At 38.0% G+C, this 27,964-nt stretch overlaps 1 protein-coding gene across 17 annotated transcripts in view; it reads right to left on the minus strand.

Annotated features, from left to right (window-relative positions):
• The window catches only part of Zc3h12b (zinc finger CCCH-type containing 12B), a 579,255-nt gene that overhangs the window by 484,994 nt on the left and 66,297 nt on the right, over nt 1-27,964 (minus strand). For 12 of the 17 annotated variants that reach the window (XM_063246012.1, XM_063246005.1, XM_063246011.1 and 9 more), the window contains exon 1: nt 3,456-4,062. The exons of the other annotated variants lie outside the window; for them this stretch is intronic. The gene's annotated coding sequence lies outside the window, so the exon portion shown is untranslated. Of the gene's footprint in view, nt 1-3,455; nt 4,063-27,964 lie in introns of those variants that run through there. 17 annotated transcript variants of the gene reach the window in all.

Genomic DNA, 27,964 nt, shown 5'->3' on the forward strand with positions numbered 1-27,964 from the left:
AATGTAGAAATTACTTAAAAGTACCTTTAGGTACCTTATGTATTTTTATTTCATGAAGAAATAAAACAAAATTTTTTTAAAAAATAAGAGAAAAACAATAGTTAATATACTGTGTATAATTGTCTTCAAAGTAATTATTTCAAGTATAAGACATAGACTAAAAACTTTCCTTTTGATGAACTAGATAAATAGTATAAATAAAACAAATTAGAATATACATTAAAATATTTTTGAAACAATGAAATTGGCAATTTGAGGATGTATTTGAACCTCTCTTTTGATGTAACACAGGTGCTCCTTGAATTATGATGGGGTTATATTCCAATAAACTCATCATAAATTGAAAATATCATTATTCAAAAATGCATTTAATATGCCTAACCTACCAAAGTTCATAGTTTAACAATACAATTCACTGTAAACTATTGGTGGTTTTCCCTTATGATCACATGGCTAACAGGGAGCCATGGCTCACTGCAGCTGCACAGTATTGATAAAAAATATTGAACATATTATAAGCTTGAGAAAATATCAAAATTAGAAGTACAGTTTACATCAAATGCGTATTGTTTTGCACTATTTTAGGGTTGCAAACTCACAAGGGAAACGATGGTAAGTCAGAGATCATCTGTAATTGCAGTATGGTTTTCTATATGCAAACATCAACTCATAATGGTTGTTTAAAACCCAGCAAACACAAGTATGGTGCTTCATGCTTGTAATCTCAGTACTCCAGAGGCTGAGGCAGAAGTATTGCATCTAGTTCAGGCCAGCCTGAACTAATAGTGAGTTCAAGGCTAGACTGAACTACATAGCAAGAACTTGTCTCAAAATAAATGAATAAATAAATAAAAACAGCAGACCATTAGTGATGTAGTCAATTCAGCACAGCAAAAAGCAGTAAGAAATGAACTAAAATGAGTTTTGCACAAGTTTGCATTTTAGTTTGAACATGAACATTAGTTGCATTATTAACAATATTTTTAGAGCTTTAACAGGATCCATTTGCAAGACTGAAATATCTCTTCTGTGTATTTTCAGAAAATGGTAGAAATGCTAGTATTAAGAGGGTAACTTTGTGCTATCATTAAATATATTAATGAACAAAAATACATGTTGCTTATACAATTTGTCAGGAAATAGCATTTGGTGCACATTAATCATCTAAGATTGTACTTATCAGACCAGTTTTATACTAAATACATAGAAGAAAACAGTTCCTCAGTAGACAGTAAAAATACAGGATATAACAATATGTAAACTCAGTTATCTACATCTGCTCAGAAAATATTCTGCCAGGCGACTATTTTATGTTGACTTTTACAGCATGTGCATTATTAATCTAGTATGTAATGTAATCTACACACACTAAAATGAAATAAATTGCTACTGGTAGTTCCCTCCTCCTTTGAGCTTAGCAAACAGAATAATATGCACAAAAATTAGAAAATCAAGTAGCATAGCTCATCCTACACTGAAATTCTTTTCCATTTAACAATGTATGTACATCCATAGTCAAGTCAGATTTTTCTATAAAACCTCTTTGGACGTACCTCCTCTGGTAATCTCCCTTTACTATTAATGCTCTTAGTGTTTACTCCAAGTTTCAATTATTCATCATGATGTCATATATATCATATATATATATATGTTTCCACAACACCCAGCATGGTAGTGGGCACACAGTACAAGCTAGAAAAATAAAAGGTTGTTGAAAGTCACTGTAAAAACAAAACAAACAAAAAACCTTCATTCCAGAGTTCACTGGACAGTGTCTTCACTGTATCTGCAAAATGAGCTATCAATGCTATTTTTATGATAGTTTGGTGAATGCTCTTTTTATGAGATGCTTACTTGGCCATTGTCACCATAACAGAATTCTAATGTATTCAAAAGTATCCAGGTTTTGAAATATGTTACAGTAAACAGAAGAATTTCATGTGGGAATTATTATTTAAAATAATTCAGAGTTTAATTCATCAAAAACTTTTTCAAAACAAAAATACCTCTAACTTTAGAATCTAACAACTAGGAAACATATCAACTTGCCAATGCAACAAACAAAACAATACACACTTAAGTCTAAGATAATTTTCCAGTGACAACAGAGTTATACTGCACTTTATACCATACCCAAGAGACTCTCATACAAGGAATCTGTCAAGTAAAGCATTTTATTCAAAACTGCTAGGGAACTGGCAGTTCTGGTAGATTCACTAAAGTTAATCACAAATGGCATCTATATCCTTTTTAAAAATCTTTAATTTAAAAAGATTTACAAAAACTAAATTTAATTTTTCCATTATTGTACTTCTTTTTCATCATTTCTTTTTAGATAAAAGAAACCTGAAATGGAAGTGATCCAAATTTAAGAAGGACCTCATCTTCTAGTGTGTGCCCACAGAAGTACCTTACAAAAACATTACTAGTTAATTGAAATTCAATCCACTTTGAAAAGGGTCAAAGTGAACTGTAGGTTAAAAAACAATCTTACTCCTCCAAGATATTTTTAATTTTCAAAAAATGTAGCTCACAACCTTAGATCTTTAAATTTACCTTCTCCAAAACATCTGGTGCCTCATGCCAATGTTTTTGAAAAGTGACTATTTCCAACTGCAGGTTACCTCAATAAACACATACATCACAATCCAGCCTCATTTTTATTGGGTACATTTTAGATTTTATCAACATATTTTGCAATGAAAATGAAGTAGGATGTCATCATTCTGGATGAAAAAGAAGTATATCATTTTGAATAAAGAATAGTTCACAAAACATGTTACCAGTGATCCACTCTTTCTATGTCTCAAGTTGGATAGCACTTTGAAAAGTCAAGTAGAGTGTGTGCTACTGGATTGGCTTATTATTATTACTAGTGTTATGACTATTATCAATCATCATCATTACTTGATATAATTACTAACTTCTTACTATTACATGCTAAAGTCAGAAGTTAGTTACAAGGCTTTCAGAAGCTTTTGGCACACGAGTAAAAAGAAAACTGAAAAGTAAGGGATCACTGTCGCTAGCTGTTCAAGTCTTGAGGAGAAAGCAACAGCAGCACAGAGAATCAGCTCTTCAGAAGCGTAAGGTCAGGCTGTGCCCCCTGAGACCAATAGCCAGTGGCAGAACCAGAACCACTGAGGAGAAAGGAGCGACCATGGCACTGAGAGAGACTGTCTTGGTATCAGGTACCCAGAGGTGTGAGACTGTATATGGAGTTCTCAACATCTTTGGCATGAAAAAAGCTAAACCAGGCCCTTAGCACCAATCCCTACATTCCTGGACATAGGAGCTGAAGCCACAAAGTGGTGTCTTTAAGAAACAAAACTACCTCAAATTAGCCGCGAGCAAATGTAGCTTCAGAAGGAAAAATCAGTATTTCGTTCTCCTCCTGGGGCCCAAGAGGCCAGAAAGACGCTACAGCGCTGGAAGAGTGCGGTTCCACTACTCACCCCCTACTCTCCTACAGTCACCGTCTTCGCCCAGCTCGGTTCCTGGAAGCCCCAGCAGCAAAGCTGGGGAAGGAGCCCCTCCCCCGCCCGCCGCCGTAGATAGGTTTGGCGGGCAAGGGAGGTAGGTGGCTGCGCAGGTGTCCAAGAGATGGGGCCACAGAAAAGCTGGATGTAAGGATGAAATCTGGTGCCTTGGTTCCCTGGCGTCTCCGAATTCACCACCATCGATGTAGAAGGATGAGGGGAAGGAATGGAGGTGGGAGGGCCCTCGCCCAGCAGTCTGGACCTTCTCCTCCTAGTAGGCCCGAGCCTCTGGCTAGATGACGCCCCCAGTGTCTTCAATGAAGCGACCCTCAGGCCTGATTCCAGTCCGTCAGTCCCCGTGGCCAGAGACAGCCGCGGCTCCCTCTTGGGGCGGCGGTCGCAGCTGCATCCTCCTGTACCTCTGGCGCTGCTGCCTACACACACAACCCTGGCTCCTTAATCTCTGCTGAGCCCAACCGCCGTTGCCTAGCAACCGCGCGCATGCGCCCCACCCCTGCCAGTGATGGATGCCACCGCTGCACTGCTATAGGAACTCTGACCAGGAATTCTACTACCTAGAAAAGTAGGCAAAATCTAACTTCTTGGAGCCTAAATAGAGTGACATCAAGGTAAGGGATAGGGGCGAAAATAGACATTTATTTTTCTACCTTTAGTCTTGCTCCTCCAATCTATCTTTTACAAGGTCTGTCAGAAAGGTGTTGTAAATAACCTGTCTATGTTAGTCCTCTGTAAAATTCCTGATTAACTGACAGCTCCCTTAATAGGACCTAACAGGTCTTGACTATTGCAGCAGCAGCCTTTCTCGTCTCCCTGCCTTTATACTTTATACTTTTCTCCTGCAGTCTGTTCTCATACTTCAACCAGAGTGATCTTTAAAAAGGTTCATGGACCACCACTTTCCTTTGGCTTAGAGAATGGACATTTTAAGTTAGAGCCAAAGTGAATTTCTGCTCCATCAGAGTAGCTATTTCCCTTGAACTAGGATGGTTAACCTCCAAGCATCTGCTTCCTCATCTCTAAAATGAGGTTAATAATAGTACTTACAAAGTAGTTATACAGAGTATATGAGAAACTATATGTATACTTAACATACAAAACTTACACTGGAAAACATACATAACTTACTCAGTAAAAAAAAGTAGATGTTTTTCAAGAATTTATCATTGCTTATAATACAGGAAAAAATCACAAGCATTCTAGCAATTTTACATATATTTTTGTAGTACTAGGTCCTTATACTCCTCTTTAGTCAGTCACCCACATACCACTCCTTGCAATTTTTGAGATACTAACACCACAAAATGCTTAAATATATTTACCCAAGTTTCATCTGGGTAAGAAATCTATATAATAAAGAAATCTATATGAATACTGCAATTAATGAACATGTAACTATCCAGTGATCCTTTCAAAACTACAAATATATTTTAAAATATTGATGCTGAGAATTGGCATGTAGGCAGTGACTATATACAAAACTTGCATGATATTTCAGATGGCTTATTTGATAACTTTGAAATCAGCATGGAACTTCTGTAAGGTACAATGATAAAAGTCACTAATTTTGAACATAATGCAACGAATGCATAAACATATTTACAAAACATGTCCTACTGGATATTTATTAATAAAATATCTAAACATTTTAGAAAGTATAGAATTCCAGGATGACACGTAAAACAGTAAAAAAATTAGTTAACCATTAGTGGCAAGCACAAATGGTTTATGAGACTAAATGAAAATTTATTATGTCCAAACAATGAGGAAATACCAAAGAGAGAAAGGAAAAATTGGAAAGGTGAAAAAAGTTAATCACTCTAGGACGAATTAAATAGAAATATCGGATGAAAATAAACAAGAAATTGTAATCAGGGGGAAAGACATTTACATAGGTAACTGAAACTGACTATGAACATTAATAGACTTCTCTATAGCTCATGCCTTTCCTTCCATACAGCAAAGCCATACCTTTCAGGTTCAAAGCAAGACACTTTCCTAGTCTTCAACCTTTTTAAGCTACAATCAATCTATAGGAATAGAATTTAATAGAATTTGCTCATATCCTCTAAAACCTATATTAATCATGAAAATACGTATGTTCTGATCAGTTGTTTCACATACTATCTTTATAGTGAAGTACAAGACTAAATATATAAATTGATGCTTTAATTTTGCAATTTATATTTTAAAGAGAAGAAAGCAGAACAAAGCAAATCAGAAGAGTACAATGCAAGCAACACAGGACTTCACAACAAGACCACAGGACATCAACAGTGGCTACCTTAATGTCTCTTGTTTTCCTCAAATAGTTGACAATACCTTCACATACAATAATATCAAACATAATAAAATAGTATAAAACCATTCAAATGAATGAAAGCATTAGGCCTTCAAAGCCATAACAGGAAATGAACAATGGCTACAATAATATCATGTTTTCCTCAAAAAGTTGTCCATACCATCACATATAATAAAATCAAACAAAACAAAATAAAACCAATTAAACAAATAAATGAAAGCATTATAAGACTTCGAAACAATATAACAGGAAAGCATGATTACTATAATATATCATATGTACTCAAAATAGCTGCCCCTACCATCTGACAGAGTAAAATCTAACAAAACAAGACAGAAAAAAGACAAACCTAACAATTTTTTGAAAACAATACAAGAATTCCAGACTAGACAGTAAGAAATTAACAGTAATTACCACCTTTTCCTCCCAGGTGTTTCCTCCCCTATCACTTTTACAATTATTTTGCTTTTGGATCTCATTAACTCCTTCCATTTCTTATGCTAGGGTTCTCCTGTATGAGTTCAAACTGTTTCACCCATGAACCTTCAGTTTCACCCATTTACCTACAAGAGCCTAGAGATCATCCTACTTTATAGCTGGGTAGCATTCCATTGCACAGAAATACCATATCTTTCTTATGCACTTTGTGGTTGATGGACAAGTTATTCTTGCTTTATTTCTGGTCTCCTGTCACACAGAGCAAATGTTTTCTCTCCTTTGATTTTCAGTCTGTGAATTTCCTTTCCAGTTAAATATGTCTCTTTTATACAGTATATTGATGGATCTTGTTTCTTGCTCAACTCTCCCAGTGTTTCTTTTTATTGATGACTGAGGCTACCTACATTAATGGTAACAACCAGCATATATTGGTTTGTCTCTGCCATGCTATGCTCCTGTTGTTGTCCCTCAACTATTCCCGTTTATTTAGCTGCCTGTATTGTTTTGCAGTCCTCTTCTGCAGCTGTTCCTGGAACCATGGTCATCTTTATTTTTCTCTAGAATATTCTTTAGCACTCTTTGTAAGGTTGGTTTGGCAGTCAAGAACTCCTTCACTTGTTCTTTATCATGGAAATATCTTACTTTTCCATCAATTTTGAAAGATAATTTTTCAGGGTATATCAATCTGGGTTGGAAGTTGTTTTCTTTCAGAGTTTGAAACACTTCATTCCAAACTCTTTTTGACTTAGTAGTTTGTGTTGATAAGTCTGCTGTGATTCTGATTGGTTTTCCTTTACAGTGATCTGTTTCTTTTCTCTGACAGCTTTTAAAATTCTGTTCTTGTGTTGAATTTCTGGGATCTTAATTATTATATGTCTGGGTATAGATTTACTATGGTTATGGCTAGTTGGAGTCCTATATGCCCCGCTTATCTGCATGCCAAATGCATTTCCCATGTTTGGGAAGTTTTCTATTTGTGTAAATAGCCTTTTAATTTCATTTGTGTTGAGCCTTGCTTCTTCACCAATGCCTAACACTCTTACATTATGTTCCTTTGCATCATCTTGCAACCACTGAATTGTTGCTTCCTAATTCCTTGTTATTTTAAAGAGATCTTTCCTTTCATCATCACTAGCATAAGCTTGTCTTCAAGGTTTGAAGGTCTATCTTTAGTATCTGTCAAGCAGTCTTGCCAATTTTTTATTGAATTTTTAATTTTCTGAATCTCTCTTTGAATCTGTTTCATGCATTGTAATTCCTTTCTATATTCATTCAAGGTTTCCATCATTTTCATGTGCTCCTCTTTTTATCTATGTCTACTTTAGACATGCTGAGCAATTCTTTCAGTATGTTTGTGATTTCTTCTTTTACCTGAGACATTATTTCTGATTTGACTGCCTTTACAATCCATGAAGTTGTTTCTTTATTTCAGTTGCTATCTCTCAGAGATTTCAGGTGTGAGACTTCCATTTTCTTCCATGACTGTATCCCCCAGACTTGTTCAGTGTGTGCTGAGGTCTGAGGTTACCTTTTGTTCTTCATCGTGATATTTTCCTGGGTTCTGCCCAACAAGCTTGTTGTGGGGCTCCAGGCACTTCCCACATTAGCTGCTCCTCCACAGTGTAGGGGAATGGGACAGGCACCTGGGTTCCTCTAACTCCAGATTCACAGGGAGGTAGCATGGGATGGAGCAGGCTTCTCCAGACCTATACAGCTACACTGGTGCTTCCCTGATGATCAGTAGTGCATGGAGGTGAGGATGTTTCTCTCAGCCTGTGTGTCTACACTGGGATTCCAGTGATGGTGGCAGGCACACAGGGATGTGTTTGTCTGATCCTACTGGTGGGTGATGGTTGCCTAAAGGAATCAAGGGCCTCCAAAGGTGGCCTACAGTTGCACAGAGCTTACCTGGCTGTGTGTTGTTGTAACCTAGTTCTAACCAATGCACTCCCTTCCTGTTCTGTATGTGCCATTTCAATAGAGATTAAAATTCCATCTCCAGTAAAGACTTAAGTTTCAGATCCTTGTAAATCCCCCTCCCTTCCTATCTTTCTAGGTTAAGTTTCTATTTCCTGAGAAAGCTGTAAAAGCCTTAGGTATCAGTTTCCTTTAACCCCCTCCCCTACCCCTCATTCAGCTATCTGTAATAAAATGTGCTGTTCTTTAAGAAATGCTTAACTTCAAGGAAATTACAGCAAGTTCTGTAAAGCCCAGATGCTACCTAACTGTGTCAGCAATTACAACATTCCTGTGGTTTTCAGCTTTAAAAGCCTAATCCCCTAGCTGTAAGGCGCACAGTCTCCAAATTGGCTCCTGGAGACTGTGTTACCAGGCTTGGCCTAAAATAAAGCCTTTGCTCTCCAAATTTTAATTTCTTGCTTCCTTGGATTTTATTCCGGGGTCCAAGCTATCACATGTGTCTCTGCTTCTGCTGGCCGTCTGAAGGAAAGGGACTTCTTGTAGCAGTGCTCAGCAGGCAAACACAGATCTGCTCGCTCTCTCAGCCCACATTGACCACTGACTGTCTGCTCCACTCAAGTGAGCCCCCTCTGCCACTGTTTGGCTTGCTGGTAGCTGTTAGAGTGCATGCAGGGGGCAGGGCTGGCACTCTGCCTTTTAGCTGGTTACTTGCATAATCTAAGATGATGTTTGCCAAAGTGTGTGAAGAGGGGTGGGTCCAGAGCCCCTACCATTGTTGTTAGAGTGCAGAAGCAGGGCTGGCCATTGCCTCCAGGCTAGGCTGGTTACTCCTGTGAGGAACTTCAGCACAGGGCTGTTGGAATGCACATAGGGGTGGGGCTCATTCCAAGCAATTTCCACTGAACTGCTCCCAGCTAGCAGCTGCTTGAAGGAGCCAGGTGCAGTTCTGGTTCTAGGCTTCTCCAGCCTGACTCCAAAATGGCTCCCAGCCACTTGCTCTCTCCCACAGGAGAACTGAGCCCTCTGCATTCATCGCCAGCCAGTGCAGTCCTCTGTGTCTGCTGCTCCCCTCCACTGCTATGTCTCTTTGCAGGGGCTTCCGGGCTTGCCAGCCACTACAGTCAACCATGACCATGCATCCCCAGGTTCCAACAGCTCCACTCACAGAGTAGGTCAACTCCTGGTGAAGGTACTGCCCTCTTCTTCATTTAAGTTTTTTTTTACTCTCTCTGAGGGCTTCAATTCTCACTTTCAGTAATTCCTGGGTTCAAGGGACCCACTTCCTTCTTTTTTGTCTTCCCCATGATGCTATATTCAAGCATCTGGATTGTTTCTCTCAGAGAGGCTGTTCATTCTGCTGCTTACTGCTCTACCATCTTCCTGGGAGTCCTAAATTGATGCTCTAATTCTAATGTTTTCTTTAACTCTTCTGTTTTGCTCTTTAGACACAGAAATATATTTTTGCTAGGGTTTGAAGACACAATCTGAGCTTCTTTATCCATGTACATGTATCTTCCTCTGTTTAAATAAGACTAGGTCCAGCAGGCCCATCTCTTTTCTACTGTAAATTTGTACTTTAGCATCATAGTAGCTAGTTGTGTATCCCTATTCCTTTCCCTGAGAGATACAGGAAGCAATCTACATGTTTACCCACCTTGTGTGATAAATGGTAAGATATGTGAACACATACAAAAGTGACAAAATGGCATTTTCCCACGTTATGCTCCATGTAACTTTGTTTTGCATATGTTTCCCTGAGCATCACAGAGCACACACTAGACCCACACCACTCCAGGATTTGCTTTAAATTTTTTTTCTTCCGATTTTTCTGGGAGGAGTAGACCAATTGAATACAATGGCCCGTGAAAAAGCAGATTTGTAAGTTTTGAAGATCAAAAGCAAATCATCAATTTACTCATGTATGGATGAGTAAAATGCATACTTTCAAAACAGTGAACTGATGTGGATCGGTGATGATGATGATGATGATGATGATGATGATGATGTTCCTGTGACAGTGAAATGAAACAAGAATCAACTGATATAGATGCAGGAAATGCTGATCTCTTTGATTCAGATGACAAAGAAAATATCAATGTGAGTAACTATTTGACTAGTCAAAATGATGCAAAATTTCCACACAAGCAAATGGAATGATCCAACATTAGAACTAGGTCTAAAACTGAAAGTCGTGCCAGGGTGAAATATATTGGACAGAATGCCAGTACTGCCATACAATTTTGGAAATTCTAAATGCTAAAAGGTGTTGTGAAATACATAAAGGCTGAAATGCAATGTTCTGTATGAACCAATAGCCATATTAAAAATGTATTTATTATGACATTTCACTAACTGAACTAAAAGAATTCATAGGTCTTCTGTACTACCAGGGATTTTTCCTGGTGACTGAAAAAATGAAAAAGATTTGTAGAACAGCAGTGAGTCAAAATATGGCATAAAAATTATGCCCTGGTGTAATGTGAAGACTTTATGCTTTCAATTTAGACGCTTACCCTTGAACTCAGCCAAAAGGTCTTTATTTGCATAGTGATAAACTTAATGATGTTGTGAACAAACTTGTTGCTCCTATCTCCCAAACCAGTTAGAATGTCACATTTCCAATTGATGCTACATTTGCTGATGCACAAGTTGACCAGGCCAGTAAATGTGCAGAGAAACAGATTTGAAATTCCAGATTAAATGTTGCAATTTCAAAATAAATGATTGTAAATTATGATCTTTGGATTTCAGAAAATTTACAGTGGCCTTGTGTATGGCAAAGAAAATCAAACTTGTACTGCTGAATCAAAATTGCTCCATAATGGAAATTTTGACAAGGAAACCTTGACAAGATGGAAGCCTGAGATGGAGACTTTCCACAACAAAATCAAAGACAGAGTATACATTGCTAATTAGTTATACAGCAACTGTGATGTCATTTGAAATGCAAAGCTTTGGCCAAAATTTATGTTTTAGTATTTATGTGACATAAATACTTTGATACTTTGCAAAAAAAATGACAAAATGAAATATGCCATGGAGAAATTTTCTTAGAGGATTGAAAATGGAGCTCTTAAAAGATAATTTACAGCAGAGGAAAAATAATCTTTCTGCCAAGAGAACTATGCAAAAAATTGTAGAGCACACTGATGAGCTGAAAAGTGAACAGGCAGGTGAAGCAGCACAAAGACCTTCTACGACAACAGGAAAATTTAAAAAAGATGTCAGCTGTGTCCTATAAGGACAGGAAAATAAAACATACATGTTATCAGTGTAAGAAATATTTGTGTATGAAATATGCAGTTGTCACAAACGAAGACTACCTTGGTATGACAGTTGAAGCAAAACTTATTTCTGTGGTAGACTTTTGTTTGTGTTTATGTTGTAGTTCACATAAGTTTTTATTTCTAATGATATGTCTTAAATTTTGTAAACAAGTAAGCAGATGATTTGAAAATGTTGATGTCAATTCTAAACATTCATTATGTACTTGATATTTTATTTAATTATTTTATTTACACCATATTTCATTGCTAAGTGCCATCTGTCCAATACAGTAGGAAGCTCCTGATAAAACAAGAAGGAAAGAAAAATGACAAAACTGCCACATAGAAAAGTAAAGCTAAGCACAAATGCTGTCAATATAAGCAAGACGCATGCCAGAAACAAGGAATTGTCAGGTTTCTGCCTTGGGTGTGACAGTTGAAACAAAGCTTATTTTTGTTGTAGAAGTCTATTGATATTTTCGCTATTTTTAAAATTTTATTTAAAGAAAAAAACAGTAAAAGGGTACAATTAATACAGAATTTGAAAAAATAAACAGTAAGAAATCACTAGTTAATAGAATACATATTGTCATCTTAGAAATAGTTGTTCAAGTTACAAAATTAAAACATACAAAGTGGATATTCAAACAGTGAGACTGTAAACAGTTGTGTTCAATGATCCAACAAAAACTTAGTAATATGGTCATCTATCTCACACACCTAAACACACTTGCAGTTGTATGCTTTAGAGCACTTTCTTTTCCACTTTTTTACAATAAAATTTACACATTTGCGGTTTTATTACTCCCACAGTTCTTGCTATTTTTTTATGAAGAGAATAAAACCAAATGTGACAAAACAAAGCAGTCAGTCAAAACAAAGGATGGACATATTACATAATGTAAAAACAGAATAAAAGGTGATCAACAATGGTTACCATAAGGCCTCTTGCTACCTTAAAAAGAATTGCCTATATCATCAGGTATAATAAAATTGAACAAAACAGTACAGAATAAAACCAATAAAACCTAAACATTGGGGACATTACTGGAATTCAAAAGAAGATAATAGTCAAACCAGGGTAGGCATCATAGTGAATCTTATTGCCTTCAAAGTAGTTGCCTATACCCTCAAACTGATACTATCAAACAGAACAGAACAGAGTAAAATCAGTCAAAACAAAATGGTGAGAGCAATACAGGGCTTCAAATCAAGTTAATAGGAAATAAAAAGATAGTATAATATATCCTGCTAATTTCTTAAAAATTTTCCCTTAATTAAAAAATAATAAAAAATAAATAAATTTTTTAAAAGGGGAAGATGGATATAAGAGAGGATATGAAAACATAACAATACAGGTCAGAACAGAACAATTTAAGCAAAATAGTGTCTCACCACAAGATAACCTGACTTAAGGGTAGTTACCATAGTGTCTCTTTCCTTGAAATATTTCAGTATAATTTCGTATATTATAGCATCAAACATATCAAGACAGTGTGCAACCATTCAAGAGGGTGAAAGTATTACAGGGTATTTAGAACCAGCTAACAGAAAATGAACAATGGTTTCTATATTATCTCTTTGCCTATAAAATTTTGGGTTTATACTATCACATATAATAAAATCCAATAGGATACAACATGATAAAAGCAATGGAGACAGAAGAACAACAGTTTGATGGGATTTCAAAACAAGATGATATTAAATCAGCACTAGCTATTATGACTTCTTGTTTTCTTCCAATTAGCTGTTCATACCATCACAGACAATAATATCAAACAGCCCAGAATAAAACCATTCCAATTAATGAGTGAAAACTTTATAAGGCTTCAGAACTATATAATGGGGAATCATGATTACCACATACTTTTATGTATTTGTATCATTTCTTACACTAGGGATACTATTCGGTATTCATACATGTGAGTTGGATTTGCTTCACTTATGAGTATGGCCTCAAGCACCATCCATTTATTTATAAATATCTCAATGTGATCCTTCTTTATAGCTGAGTAGTACTACATTGTATAAAAATAATACAACTTTTTTATACATTCCTCAGTTTATGGATACTTCGGTTGCTTCCAAGATCTGGCTATTAAAAACTGTGCTGCTATAAACATGGGTGCACATATATCACTGTGGTATGATGCTTTCAGGTTTTCTGGGAATATGACTAGAGGTGGAAAAGCTGGAAAAAATGGGACTTCAAATTCCAGCTTTTTGAGAAATCTCAAGACTGACCTCCACAATGGTTGCACCAGTCTACACTCCCACCAGCAGTGCAGGAGAGTTCCTTTTTCCCCACAGCCTCTCCAGCATTTGTTATTGGTGGTTTTCTTGATCCTAGACATTCTTTCAGAAGTCAGATGGAATCTCGGTGTGGTTTTAATTTGCATTTCTCTAATGACTAATGATAATGAACATTTTTTCATGTATTTATTTACTATTTGTATTTCTTCATCTGAGAATTGTGTATTCACCTCAATGCCCATTTTTGGATTGGATCTTTGAATTTTGGGGGTCTGATTTTTTTAATTCTTTATATGTTTTAGACAGTCGTCCTTTGTCTGAGGTAGAGTTCACTAAGATTTTTTCCCAGTTTGTGTGTTTTCTTTTCATTTTGCTGGAGATTTCTTTTGACATGCAGAAACTTTTTAATGAGAGGTGATCCCAGTTATTGATTCTGGGAAGTATTTCCTGTGTGGTTTGAGTCCTGTTCATGAATCCTCTATCTACCTCTATGTCTTCAAAGTTTTTACCCAATTTATCTTCCAATAGATTTAGTGTTTCTGTTTTAACATTCAGATCTTTTATCCATTTAGATTTTCATTTAATATATGGTGATAGGCATGGGTGTAGTTTTAGTTTTCAGCAAACAGAGAGCCAATTTTTCCAACACCATTTATTAAAGAGACTGTCGTACTTCCAGTAAACCTGTTTGTCCCCTTTATCAAAGATAAGGTGGTTGAGTGTGTTTGTAGTTGTGGTTGAATCTTCTAATCTATTCCATTGATCTTCAGCTGTGTTTCAATTCCAGTACCATGTTGATTTTACTAGGGTTGCTTTGTAGTATAACTTCAAGTCAGGGATTGTGATGCCTCCTGCCTTACCTTTGCTGCTTAGAACTGTTTTTGCTATTCTAAGTCTTTTCTCGTTCCGGATGAATTTTAGGAGTGATTTCTCAAAATCTATGAGGTATGTGGATAGTATTTTTATTGGGATTGCATTGAATCTGTATACGAATTTTAGGAGAATGGCCATTTTCACAATATTTATTCTTCCTATCCATGAGAAATGGATGTCTTTCCATTTTCTGAGATTGTCTTCAATTTCTTTTTTCAGCATATTATAATTTTCCCTGTATAGGTCTTTCACTTTTTTCATGAGAGTCATGCCTAAATATTTCATTTTTGGTTCCTAGAGTGAAGGGTGTGCCTTTTCTTATTTATCTGACAGTGACTTTGTTGTTAGTGTATAGGAATTCTATTGATTTTTGAGTATTGATTTTATATCTAGCTACATTACTGAATTTATTTATTATATCTAGGAGTCTTTCAATGGAGTTTTGGGCATCTTCTAAGCAGAGTGTCATGTGATCTGCAAACAATAATAATTTAAATTTTTCTTTTCCTATATTTACTTCTCTTATTCTCTCTCTTGTCTAATTGCTCTGGCTAGTATTTCCAGTACTATATTAAATAGGAGCAGTGATGAGGGACATCCTTGTCTTGTGCCTGATTTTAAAGTAAAGGCCTTCAGTTTTGGGCCATTTAGTATGATACTGGCTGTTGGTTTGTCACAGATGGCCTTTATTTTATTGAGGTAAAGACCATCTATTCAAATTTTTTGTAAAGTTCTTTTTTTTTTTTTATTTAAGAGGAAAAAGAGAAAAACACAAAACAAACCAAAGCGGTGTAAGGGTACACGTAATACAGGACTACAAAAAAACAAAACAAAACAAAAAAAACAAAACAAACAAACAAAAAAAACATAACAGTAAGAAATCGCCTGTTAGTAGATTACATATTATCATCTTGAAAATAGTTCCTCAAATCACAGTATCAAAGAATACAAGGTGGATATTCAAACAGGGAGACTGCAAACAGCTGTGTTCAATGATCCAAAAACATTGATATAGTCAGCTATTTAACACCCTTAAACACACTTGCTGTTATATCTGCTAGAGCTCTTTTTCTTTTTTTTTCCCCCTCTCTTTTTTACAACAAAATTTACACATTTTGGATTTTATTACTCCTTAGTGATTATTACTTTTTTTGGGGGGGGGGAAGAATACAGTCAAATATGGCAAAACAAAGCTGTCGGTCAATACCAAGGATAGACATAGCACATGGTGTAGAACAGAGTACAAGTTTATCAACAATGGTTATCAACGTTGTCCCTTGTTTCCTTAAAAAGAATTGTCTATCTCATTAGATATTATAAAGTTGGACAAAACAGTAGAGAACAAGACCAATAAAACTTAGGCATTGTAAACATTACAGGACTTCCAAAGAAGACAATAGTCAAACCAGAATGGGTATCTTAGTGAATCTTATTGTCTTCAAAGTAGTTGCCTATGTCTTCAAACTTGATACTATCATATAGAATGGAACAGAGTCTAATCAGTCAAAACAAGATCGTGGGAGTACTACAGGACTTCAAAACAAGTTAATAGGAAATCAAAAAGAGTTACTATTTATATATCCTAATTTTTTGAATTTTTTCTTTAATTAAGACAAACATAAGAAATGACTAAATAATTTTTTAAAACAATAAGGGGGAGATTGAGATAAAACAGGACATAACAATATAACAATAGAGGTCACAGCATGACTGTTTCAACAACCTAGTACTTCACTACCATATAACCTGACTTAATAGTAGTTACCATAGTGTCTTTTTCCTTAAAATATTTGGATAAAACTTCATATACTCTAGCTTCAAATATTTTCATATCAAGAAGCCCAGAATAAAGCCTTTTTAATTAATGAGTGAAAACTTTATAAGGCTCCAAGGCCACCTAATGGGGAATCATGATTACCACATATTTTTATATATTTGAATCATTACTTACATTAGGGAAACTATTCGGTATTCACACATGCGAGATTGATTTATTTCACTTATGAGTATGGTCTCAAGCTGCGCCCATTTATTGATAAATATCTCAATGTGATTCTTCTTTATAGCTGAATAATACTCCATTGTATAGAAATACCACAACTTTTTTATCCATTCCTCAGTTGATGGACACTTGGGTTGTTTCCGAGATCTGGCGATTTCAAATTGTGCTGCTATAAACATAGGTGCACATATATCACTGTGGTATGATGCTTTTAGTTCTTCTGGAAATATGCCTAGAAGTGGAATAGCTGGAATAAATGGGATTTCCAGTCCCAACTTTTTGAGAAATCTCCAGACAGATCTCCACAAAGGCTGTACCAGTCTACACTCCCACCAGCAGTGCAGGAGAGTTCCTTTTTCCCCACAGCCTCTCCAGCATTTGTTGTCGGTTTTCTTGATCCTGGCCATTCTTTCAGGAGTGAGATGGTATTTCAGTGTGGTTTTAATTTGCATTTCTCTAATGACCAATGATGATGAGCATTTTTTCATGTATTTATTTGCCATTTGCATTTCTTCATCTGAGAATTGCGTATTCATCTCAGATGCCCATTTTTGGATTGGATCTTTGAATTTTGGAGGTCTGAGTTTTTTAAATTCTTTGTATGTTTTAGACAAGAGTCCCTTGTCTGAGAGAGAGTTCACTAAAATCTTTTCCCAGTTTGTGGGTTTTCTTTTCACTATGCTGGAGATTTCTTTTGACATGCAGAAACTTTTTAATAAGAAGTGGTCCAAGTTATTGATTCTGGGAAGTATTTCCCGTGAGGTTTGAGTCCGGTTCATGAATTCTTTACCTACTCCTATGTCTCCAAGGTTTCTACCTAATTTGTCTTCCAATAGATTTAGTGTTTCTGTTTTAATATTCAGATCTTTGACCCATTTAGATTTTAATTTAGTACATGGTGATAGACATGGGTCTAGCTTTAGTTTTCGGCAAATGGAGAGCCAGTTTTTCCAGCACCATTTATTAAAGAGACTGTCGTTCTTCCAGTGAACCTGCTTGGCTCCTTTATCAAAGATAAGGTGGTTGAGTGTGTTTGTAGTTGTGGTTGTATCTTCTAATCTATTCCACTGATCTTCGGCTCTGTTTTGATTCCAATACCATGTTGATTTTACTACTGTTGCTTTGTAGTATAATGTCAAGTCAGGGATTGTGATGCCTCCTGCTTTGTCTTTGCTGCTTAGAATGGCCTTTGCGATTCTAGGTCTCTTCTGGTTCCAGATGAAATTTAGGAGTGATTTCTCTAGATCTATAAGGTATGTTGATGGTATTTCTATTGGGATTGCATTGAATCTGTATAACAGTTTTGGGAGAATGGCCATTTTCACAATGTTTGTTCTTCCTATCCATGAGCAAGGGATGTCTTTCCATTTTCTGAGATCATCTTCAATTTCCTTTTTCAGTGTATTATAATTTTCACTGTATAAGTCTTTCACTTCTTTCGTAAGAGTAATTCCTAAATATTTCATTTTTTTGCTTGCTAATGTGAATAGTCCAGTTTCACTTATTTCCCTCTGTGTAATTTTGTTGTTCGTGTAGAGGAATGCTATTGATTTCTGAGTATTGATTTTGTATCCAGCCACATTACTGAATTTATTTATTGTATCTAAGAGTATTTCAATGGAGTTTAGGGGGTCTTCTATGTAGAGTATCATGTCATCTGCAAACAATGATAATTTAACTTCTTCTTTTCCTATTTTTACCTCTTTTATTTCTCTTTCTTGCCTAATTGCTCTGGCTAGTACTTCCAGTACTATATTAAATAGGAGTGGTGATAAAGGACATCCTTGTCTTGTGCCCGATTTTAAAGTAAAGGCTTTCAATTTTTGGCCATTTAGTATGATGCTGGCTGTTGGTTTGTCATAAATGGCCTTCATTATATTGAGGTAAAGACCATTTATTCCAATTTTCTGTAAAGTTCTTATCATGAATAAGTGTTGGACCCTATCGAAGGCTTTCTCTGCATCTATAGAAATGATCATGTGATTCTTATTTTTGGCTTTATTGATATGGTGGATTACATTTATTGATTTGCGTATGTTGAACCATCCTTGCATTCCTGGGATGAATCCCACTTGGTCATGGTGTATAATCTTCTTGATGATTTGCTGGATCCTATTTGCCAATATTTTATTGACGATTTTTGCATCTGTGTTCATTAGGGAGATCGGTCTATAGTTCTCTTTTATAGTTGGGTCTTTCTCAGGTTTTGGTACTAGAGTAATATTTGCTTCCAGGAATGACTTAGGAAGGATTGCTTCCCTATCAATTTCATTGAATAGTTTGAGGAGTGTCGGCATTAGGTCTTCTTTATATTTCTTGTAGAATTCTGCAGTGAATCCATCTGGGCCTGGGCTCTTCTTGGTGGGTAAGGCCTTAATTACATTTTCAAGTTCATTAGCAGAGATTGGGTTATTCAACAGTTTTGTATCCTCTTGATCTAGCTTTGGTACTTCATATGCTTCTAAGAATCTGTCTATTTCTTCTGTGTTATCAAACTTTTGAGAGTAGAGGTTTTCGAAATAGGTGTTGATGATCCTCTGTATTTCTATTGGGTCTGTAGTGATTTCTCCTTTTTCATTTCTTATTGCATGAATTTGAGCTTTTTCTTCCCTTTTTTTAATAAGGTTGGCTAGGGGCTTATCGATTTTATTTATTCTTTCAAAGAACCAACTCTTTGATTCGTTGATTCTTTGGATTGTTTTCTTAGTCTCTATTGCATTGATTTCTGCTCTGATTTTTATAATTTCCTCTCTTCTTTTGGCTTTGGGCTTGACTTGCTCTTCTTTTTCTAGCTGTTTGAGGTGTAGCATCAAGTTATTTATTTGTATTCGTTCTGTTTTCCTGATGTGGGAACTCAGTGCAATAAATTTTCCTCTCAGAACGGCTTTCATTGCATCCCACAGATTCCGGTAAGTTGTATCTGCATTTTCATTTTCTTTTAGGTATTGTTTAATTTCTTCTTTAATTTCTTGTGTGACCCACTGATTACTCAAGAGTGTGTTATTTAGTTTCCATGTGTTTGCGGAATTTTTGCAGTATCTTTTGTCATTAATTTCTAATTTCAGAGCGCTATGATCCGATAATATGCAAGGGATGATTTCAACTCTTTTGCATTTGCTTAAATATGTTCTGTGAGCTAATATATGGTCTATTTTAGAAAATGATCCATGTACTGCTGAGAAGAATGTGTATTCTGATGTTGTTGGGTGGAACATTCTGTATATGTCTATCAAACCCATTTGTTCACAGGTGTGATTCAGTTCTGTTATTTCTTTGCTCATTTTCTGTCTGGTTGATCTGTCCCTTGGTGTCAGTGGCGTATTAAGGTCTCCTGTTACAATTGTGTTACTGATAATTTGAGTTTTCATTTCTGTTAATAATTGTTTTATATAACTGGGTGCTCTGGAGTTTGGTGCGTATATATTTAAGATAGTTATCTCTTCCTCTCCGAGTTTTCCCCTTACGAGTATGTAGTGACCTTCTTTGTCCTTTATGGTCATTGTTGGTTTAAAGTTCACGTTGTCTGCAAACAGAATGGCTACTCCTGCCTTTTTTTGGATTCCTGCTGCATGAAGAATTGTTTTCCATCCTTTGACTTTCAGTCTGTGAGTATCCTTCTGGGTTAGATGGGTTTCCTGTAAACAGCATATGGTTGGATTTTGTTTCTTGATCCATTCTGCTAGTCTGTTTCTTTTGATTGGTGCATTGAGACCATTTACATTAATGGTTATTACTGTTAAATGCTGGTTAATTGTAGGAATGTTATCTCTCTGCTGTTGCATCTTTATCTTTCTGTTCTGTTTAATTATTTGCTTTGCTTAGTGGTTTTTTCCTTTGTGTATCTAAACTGTCTTTCAATATTTTTTGCAGGGTTGGTTTGGTGTTCATGAAGTTCTTCAGCTGTTCTTTGTCATGGAAGTATCGTATTGCACCATCTATTTTGAATGATAGTTTTGCAGGATATATCAGTCTTGGTTGGAAATCATTTTGCTTTAGGATCTGGAATACTTCACTCCATGTTCTTCTTGACTTTATCATTTGTGCTGAGAAGTCTGCTGTGATTCTGATAGGTTTTCCTTTATAAGTGATCTGTCTTTTCTCTCTGACAGCTTTTAATAATCTATTCTTGTGTTGGATTTCTGGGATGGTGATTATTATATGTCTGGGTGTAGTTTTATTTTGGTTATGACTGTTTGGAGTTCTATATGCTTCACTGATCCTGATGTCAGTTTCTGATCTCATGCTTGGGAAATTTTCAGCTATTACTTCTCTAAATATCCTCCTGACATCCTTCATGTTGTCTCCCTCTCTTTCATTAATCCCTATCATTCTTATGTTATTCTTCTTTGCATCGTCTTGCAGTTGTTGAATTGTTGTTTCCTGATTCCTTGTTATTTTCAAAAGATCTTTCCTTTCCTGTTCACTAGCTGCAATCCTGTCTTCAAGGTCTGAAATTCTATCTTCACTTTCATTAAGGCGGTTTTTACAACTTTCAGTGGAGTTTTTTTTATTTCCTGTATATCTCTGTGCATCTGCATTATGTATTCTGTTTGTTTCTTATATTGCTCGTCTAGGGATTCTATCTTTTTGTTTAGTTCCTCCAATTTTTTATCCGTGTTTTCTTTAGATATATTTAGAATCTCTTTCACTTCTTTTATCATTTCTTCTTTTATCTGGGAGATTATTTCGAGTTTGAATTTCTTTAAAGCTTCCTGGAGTTGCTTGTCAATTTCAGTGGCTATTGTGTCCTATATATGAGGGGATGGGATATATTTTCTTCTATATACATCGCTCCTAGGGTTTCTTGAGATGGGCTGGAGGTTTGAGGTTGTAATTTGGTCTTTCGTTTTGTCATTTTCCTATATTTCTGTGTTTCAAGTGTTATTTGAAAGCTTCCTCAGGATCTGTTGAAAATCCCCTTCTATGTTTGGAGCTACTGAGACTCTGGCACCGTGCTACCCCAAGCCATTGGGCCTACAGAACCAGTGGCCCTCCTCTGCCTGCTCAGAACTCCGCAGTTCCAGACAAGCTGGGCCTCAGGGACACTGTGCGCCCACCTGCCCCTTGGAAGCTCCACAGTTCTTCAATCGCAGCTGGGTTAGGGTACTCACCACAGGCCGCAGTGCTTCAGGAACCTGTGGACCCTCCCTGGTTGCAGAGATATCCACAGTCCTCCAGACACATGGAGAGGCCGATGCAGGCACCCCAAATCTGCCCAGCTCCTCCTCTGCAGACCAATGGCCAGGCGCGGCAGCTAAACAGGCTGGGCTAGGCTGATAGTGTGGGCCCGCCCACCCGTCGGTAGCTCAGCAATTTTCCAAGTGTAACCGGAATGGGGAGGCTTATGTGGAAGCCTCAAACCCACCTCTCCCCTTCACTGCACCTGGAAGCCTGGGGGAACTCCAGCAGTCTGGGCGGAGATATCCAGAGTCCTCCAGACACGCAGAGAGGCCGGTGAGGGCACCCCAGATCTGCCCAGCTCCTCCTCTGCAGACCTATGGCCAGGCGCGGCAGCTAAACAGGCTGGGCTAGGCTGGTAGTGTGGGCCAGCCCACCTATCGGGAGCTCAGCAGGTCTCCAAGTGAAGCTGGAATGGGGAGGCTGTTGTGGAAGCCTCAAACCCACCTCTCCCTTTCACTGCACCTGGAAGCCTGGGGGAACTCCAGCAGTCTGCTTTTGTAAAGTTCTTATCACAAATGAATGTTGGACCTTATCAAATGCTTTTTCTGCATCTATAGAAATGATCATGAGATTCTTACTTTTGGCTTTATTGATGTGATGGATTACATTTATTGATTTATGTATGTTGAACCATCCTTGCATGCCTGGGATGAATCCCACTTGGTCATAGTGTATAATTTTCTTGATGATTTGCTGCATACTATTTGCCAATATTTTATTGAGGAGTTTTGCATTTGTGTTCATTAGGCAGTCTGGTCTATAGTTCTCTTTTTTGGTTAGGTGTTTCTGAATTTTTGATACTAGAGTAATATTTGCTTCCAGGAATGACTTAGGAAGGATTGTTTCCCTTTCAGTTTCACTGAATAGTTTGAGAAGTGCTGGCATTAAGTGTTCTTTTTACTTCTTGTAGAATTCTGCAGTGAATCCATCTGGGCCTGGGCTATTCTTTGTAGGTAAGGACTTAATTACATTTTCAATTTCATTAATAGAAATTGGGTTATTCAGCAGTTTTATATCTTCTTGACCTAGCTTTGGTACTTCATATGTTTCTAGGAATCTCTCTGTTTCTTCTATGTTATCAAACCTTTGAGAGTAGAGGTGTTCAAAATAGATATTGATAATCTTCTGTATTTCTATAGTCTGTATTGATTTCACCTTTTTCATTCCTTATTGCATGAATGTGAGCTTTTTGTTCCCTTTTTAAAATAAGGTTGGCTAGAGGCTTATCCATTTTATTTATTCTTTCAAAGAACCAACTCTTTGATTCATTGATTCTCTGGATTGTTTTCAAAATTGGTATTAATACAGGGACTGCTCGATGTGTCCCATCGGATTTTAAATTTAAGTGTTCTCTTCCATTAGTGCCAGAATACCAGTAAACTTGGTGAAATACATGTGTAAAAATACATAGTTCAGTATGTCTAGTAAATGTATCAAGCATGACACAAGGAGTTAAACCTAAAGTACAAGCAAACCAGGATCTTGTAAGGGCTCCCAGGTATTGACTCAGCACATAAGAGACATTAGTTATTACAATAGAATCAAAACATAAGTTTGCATAGGGGCTAGAGTCAAGGTTATAGGCAGCAGATCTGATGTAAGTTTTATTACCTTGAACATTTTCTAAGGTCAGGATGGGTTAGATTATGGCTAACTAACAAAGCAAGCTATATATGACAAGCAAAGAGGATTATCAAAAGCATTTGGACAATTTAATTTTAAGAGGGTTCTCAATCTTTGTGATAGTCCACTTATCTGTTTCCTGAGCATCCAGTGGAATAACCTTGATGTGAGGATGATGTATCGAAGTAGGTTTTTCTGCTACTTTGAGAGTTGTAGGGGTGCTGAGGACAATGGTGTATGGTCTGGTCCAGTGAGGTTCAAGAGGAGTTCTAGGAATGGTGCTTAAGTAGCATTCGATCTCCTGGGCTTGTGGCCATAGGAGTCCCTGATGTGCATGGCTTGGCTTGGTGTTCTCAGAAGAGTTGGTGGATGGAATTCAGCCCAGATCAAAGAGCCTGTAGGGGCTTAATTAAACTGTGGTTAGCAGTCTCTACCAAATGTGTACTACCAAGGTGGGGAACAAGGGGTGGAAGTATCCCATAGACTGCCTCAAAATGGATTATTTCATTTATATATGGAGTACAAAATGCATGCAAGAGGGCAAAAGGAAGGAGACCCACCCAGTTTTTGCCAGACTCAAAAATCAATTTGCTAAACATCTCTTTTAAAGTTCAATTCATCCTTTCAACTTAACCTCAACTTTGGGGGTGGTAGGCCCAGTGAAATTTCCAATCAATCTGTAATAACTGACACAACTTTATTAGTAATGGAAGCTCTGAAAGCTGAGCCACTGTTGGTTCTCACAGATAAGGGAAGGTCAAATCTAGGAATTATTTCACATAAAAGCTTCCTGACAACAATCAAGGCTGATTTGTTCTTTGTCAAATATCCCTCAGTCCAATTGGTGAAAGTAATCACCAAAACTAGCAAATATTTATGTTCATGTAGTCCTGGTTTTCCCATGTCTGTGAAGTCAATTTTCTATTGTTCTCCTGGAAAAGTTCCTTGGTATCGAATTTCCTCTAAGATAGTGGTAACTTTGCTATTTACTTGTAGACATTGTGGGCATCTTTGACTGACTTCCTTTGCTAATTGAGTCAACTTAGGAATGAAGTACCTGTTTTAAAGCAACTCAACCAGTTTTGAGCCTCCTAGGTTTGAAACCTGGTGGATTTGAAGAATCAAGTCTCTTCCTAAGGCAGTGGGCATTAAAGTTTGTCTGGCAATTGAAACCAATTTGGGGGAGGGCACTTATTTTGCTCTCAGTTGTCTAAATAGCTCCAAATCTGACTTGGGATACTTCAATTGGGGCAAACAAGGGGGTGGCAGAACTGGCAGAAAATGGGTTATAGGCTGTACAGACGACTTTAGAGCTGCCTCTCGAGCACTCCTGTGAGTGAGTGCATTTCCTATTGAGATTGGATCTTTTCCCATCTGGTGGCCCCTACAATGCACCACTGCTATAGATTTGCAGAGCCAGACAGTGGCTAACAAGTCCAAGATAAAAGGAGCAATCTTAATTTTTGAACCAGCAGAGGTTAAAAGGCCTCTCTGCTGGTAGATTGCCCCATGTACATGAAAGGTAGCAAAAACATAATGGCTATCCATGTATAGTTGCCCTTAGATCTTTAGCCAACTTTAGGATCTCCATGAGGGCAATGAGTTCTGCCCTTTGAATGGAGGTGCCTTGATCCAGGGGTTGGGCCCAAATTACTTATGTTTGAGTAATTATAGTTGCCCCGGCCACCCACTTACCTTCAAAAAGGAAGCTGCAACTGTCGGTGAAATATTCAACATCTGCGTTCTCTAATGGAAGATCAGTAAGGTTTGGACAAAGACTGGCAGTGGTAGAGAGCAACTCCATGCAGTTATGGATGGGTACCTGTGGATCATCATCCACCAGCAGGGTTACTGGGTTTAAGACAGTAGTCTCCTTGAATTCAATAAGGTCCGAGTTAAGTAAGAGGAACTGGTATTGTACAATCCTCACTTTTGAGAGTCATCTGTTGGGTGGGGCTCTGAGGAGAGTTTCAATTGCATGAGGAGCCACAATTTGGAGTTTCTGTCCAAAAGTTAATTTACTTGTCTCTTTTATTATCAAGGCAGTGGCTGCAATGGCTCAAAGGCAATTCAGCTAGCTTAAAGAGATTGGGTCCAGCCTTCTGTGAGATAAGCAACTGGGGAGTGCCATGGTCCCAACATCTGAGTCATTACCCCCTTTGCTATCCCACGCTGTTCTGCAATGAACAGTAGAAAGGGTTTGGTCAAATCTGGTAGAGCCAATGCTGGAGCTTGGGAAAGGGCTAATTTTAGTTTTTAGAATGCTTGGCTTTCCCTCTCAGTCCAAACAGGTGGATCAGAAGGGGTCCCCCAGTTGCAGTGTGGAAGGATTGTGTTCAGCAGACAGAGAGGTATTGAAAGCAGGGTTCTTGGAAAGTTGTGCACTTCCTTGCCACATGGGCACTTTCCCATGACTTCCATCCAGCTCTCTTGCTGGTTGTGTGTCCTCACTTCTGGGAAGATGAGGGACAAAACTCTTGTTCACTAGCAGAGTGTACCCCACTCAGTCTCAAGGAATGAAGTAGCAGAGGTGAGGGCCAGGCCAGCACATGGCTTTAGGGCTCCTGCTGGCAACAAGAAGCCAAACCAAGAAGCCAGCACAACCATGACTGAAGGACAAAAGAAGAAGCTCCCAAATAAGGGCAGGCACAGCACATACCAAAGGGAGTCATGGAAGATGCCAATCCTTGTGGACCATACTGCCTGCCTTTACAGGATGAGAAGGAGAGTGAAAAGAGGAGATCACCTGGGTGACTGGAGGAACCAGGAGGAGGCATCCTAGGCCTCGAGATTGTGCTGTGAATGGCACCTGAATGCTGCTAGGCCCCAGGAATGACACTCATTGAACACTTCCAGGAAGATGTTACATGTTTGGTAGTGTCTCCCATTGTAGTAACCACCTGCACATGATGCATGCAGAAGACTCAAGCAGCTCCAGGAACAGAAGCCAGACAGCCTCAAGGACAGAGTCTCTTTCTTTGGCCCATAACACATGGCATGCTTGTATCCTTGGCAATCAGCAGAGCCAAGGTTGATGCTGGCATCCTCACATCATGGGGGCCCCATCAAGGACACACTGTGTGCCTGGCTGCCTGGGGCATCTCAGATATGGAAGAACCTTATGTGTAGCATGCCAAGGAATTTCCATTCACATAGCCCTCTGGATGGCTTATTCTGCACTAGGAGATGGTGGTTACCAAATCTGATGAGCAGAAGGATCCCTAAGAACAAAATGCTGCCCTCCAAGGGGAAGTCCACATGGTAAGGTGGAAGGGGTTTCACCAATATAACAGTGCTACAAAGCCATGTGTGGTGCAGCCTTCAACACAATCCAGTGGTCAAGGTGCTGGGCACCCTGTCAACATCTCTTCCTGTTCTGCAAATTAAGACTACCAATGACTGGTTCCTGGGATAGGAAACACCTCTTCAGATGAGGGGCACAGGACAAGACCAGGCATTGACATACAATACCCAGCCAAAGCAGAATGACATAGCCCTCTACCCAAGGCTCAGCCTTCCCAGGGTAGTTTTCCTCTGAGGGCCAAACCCAGGCCACAAAACAGCTGCAGGGTCCATGCAGGACAAAAGGAGTCAGAGATAAATGCCAACAGGATCCAGAATGACATGCAAAAGAAGGATAGGACTTCCAGATAGGGTTGTGCCAGCTCAGAAAATTCCAGTATCAACCAGGAAATCTATGGGTTGCCCCTCCCCCACAGTTAAGATTAATAGGGGCTCAGGGGGAGCAGATGAACCCTGAAATTCACAATCTTGTTTCAATAAGAGCCAGGTATGGTTTCCCCTTTCTCCAATTTGGCCTTTAGCTTTGTACAATCCTTTTTCCAATGGCCTAATTCTTTGCAATATGCACAATGATTCTTGTCTAGCAGGGTCTTCGTTAGTTGGTTCCCTTTTTGCGTTGAGTACGTCCTTTTGCTAGTACAGCTAAGATATTGGTTAATTTTTTCTCTTGTGGGTCTTCCCTGTTGTCAAAAACCTTTTGGGCTATCTCTGTCAATTGACCCATCATCATACCTTTAAAACCCTCTAATTTTTGCAACTGTCATTTCATATCAGGGGCAACTGAGAGATGAATGTTATATTAATAGCTCATCTATTCTCTGGAGCCTCCAGGTCTATAGGTGTATATATACGATAGGCCTCTAGGAGGTGCTCAAGGAAAGCCAACAGAGACTCAGAGGCCAATTTTATTATCTGTTACTTTTGATAGATTAGTCAGCTTCCAGGTGGCAGCTCAGGTGCCATAAAAAGAGTCTGACAGTACCGATCGAAAGCCTCCTTACCTCCAACTGTGTTGGGGTCCCAGTTGGGGTGGGTCAAAGGGAAAACAGCATCGAGCCTCATTAGATCCAAAGTAGGTTCCCCATTAGTGTTGAGGACAGATCTGCACACCAAGGTGTAGATTCACTCACATTCCTCAGATGTGAAGAGAATCTGCAAAAGCTCTTGGCAGTCATCCTAAGTCAGCCAATAGATGAGAGCACCGAATTCTAACCATTAGACTATCTGATCAGGGTATGTGGCTAGCTTGTGAGGGCGTGCAAAAATGACTTGGTGGACCTCTTGAGATTTGTAAGTGAAAAGTTCG

Source organism: Cavia porcellus, unplaced genomic scaffold (genome assembly GCF_034190915.1).
Source record: "Cavia porcellus strain 051 isolate PalLab524CR breed Dunkin Hartley unplaced genomic scaffold, mCavPor4.1 scaffold_3, whole genome shotgun sequence".
Taxonomy (NCBI): domain Eukaryota; kingdom Metazoa; phylum Chordata; class Mammalia; order Rodentia; family Caviidae; genus Cavia; species Cavia porcellus.